Consider the following 1,390-nt stretch of genomic DNA (forward strand, 5'->3'; position numbering starts at 1 on the left):
CTTTCATATTTACATGAATAGAACTCAAAATTCTAAAATCGCACTCCTATTTTATTAATAATGAATGTAAATTGCATCTCTTAATATTGTGCGGCAAAAAAATAAAAAGAAATTAGGATTATTAATCTTAATCTCAAGCTTAAGATATTAAAAAAAAAATTTAGATCCATAATCAATTTGTTGTGAAAATTAATCCGCTTCAACATTAGTTAAGTTTTGACAGCTTTAAGCTTTAATTTATGTTACATTTTTTTTTATTTTTAAATTAATAAAATTATTTAATTTTGAATAATGTACTTTTGACAAGAAGAAAAATTCAATCATATTGGTGTTTATCAATCAATCCATTCAATTGTTCTTCTCCATATATTTAGATTGCGACAATTCAATTTGTATTTTCAATGATGAAAATTGTCATAACAAAAATAAGTTTGTTTCGTTATATATTTATCAGTAATATTGATTGAAAGAATAATAGTATTGCTTCTTAAATAGAATCAATATTTGATAATTTTAATGGAATTAATTTTTTTTAAGACATAATTAGAGTTACCTAATTATAATATAAAATCAACCTCGAGCCAATTTATGAATTATGTGCTCTCATGTCCAAGCCCATTTAGTGTTCGAAGAGAAAGGGTACATACCACCCAATTCCTATGCACTTTATAGTGTAATATTCATTACTCTGCCTTAATCAGGAAGCTTGATGCATGTTTTGGGCAACTCGACCCTCACTATTTGAGCAACTCAGTCCATTTGGGGCGGTGGTGCGGTGCAACGCCGCACTTATCAATTTAGGTAAACTACAATTTTGCAACTTTTTCAAAAAATTACTGATGAAATCTGTATTTTCTCACCGGTCTTGACTAGAAGCGCTGTCATCTTTATAACTGGACTAACTTTCTCAAAAATAAAAAAAATAAATAAAAAAAATAATAGCTACCACAATTTTTTAAACATCATACTATTCTTCAATTATTTCAATAAACTACATCCACCCCAAACTGACCCTTAACTCTAAGAGTTCAAACTTTGATTACTTAACACTTAGGTTGAAGCCAACCAAACCTAAATTGAAACTCAAAACATTGATGAAAACATCTAAAAAAGAGCTTGAATCCAAGATGCAACCCAACTATTTAACCAAGAGATTAGCTACCTTGAGTTGACAATGATATCCTGTCTGGAGTCAGATTAAAAAGTTACGAGACTCCTACCTACAAAAGAGGTGAGGACCCTTGTTAGAAGATTATAGTAAAGAAAACTTGTATCTCGTCATTATATGATTATCAACCCTTGATTCATCAACACATTTAAGCAAGACACAATTCCGTCTAGATACTCTTTCATCATATTATAAACAAATAAAAATACAACAACAACAAAG

This window comes from Phalaenopsis equestris, unplaced genomic scaffold (genome assembly GCF_001263595.1).
Source record: "Phalaenopsis equestris unplaced genomic scaffold, ASM126359v1 Scaffold000174, whole genome shotgun sequence".
NCBI lineage: Eukaryota > Viridiplantae > Streptophyta > Magnoliopsida > Asparagales > Orchidaceae > Phalaenopsis > Phalaenopsis equestris.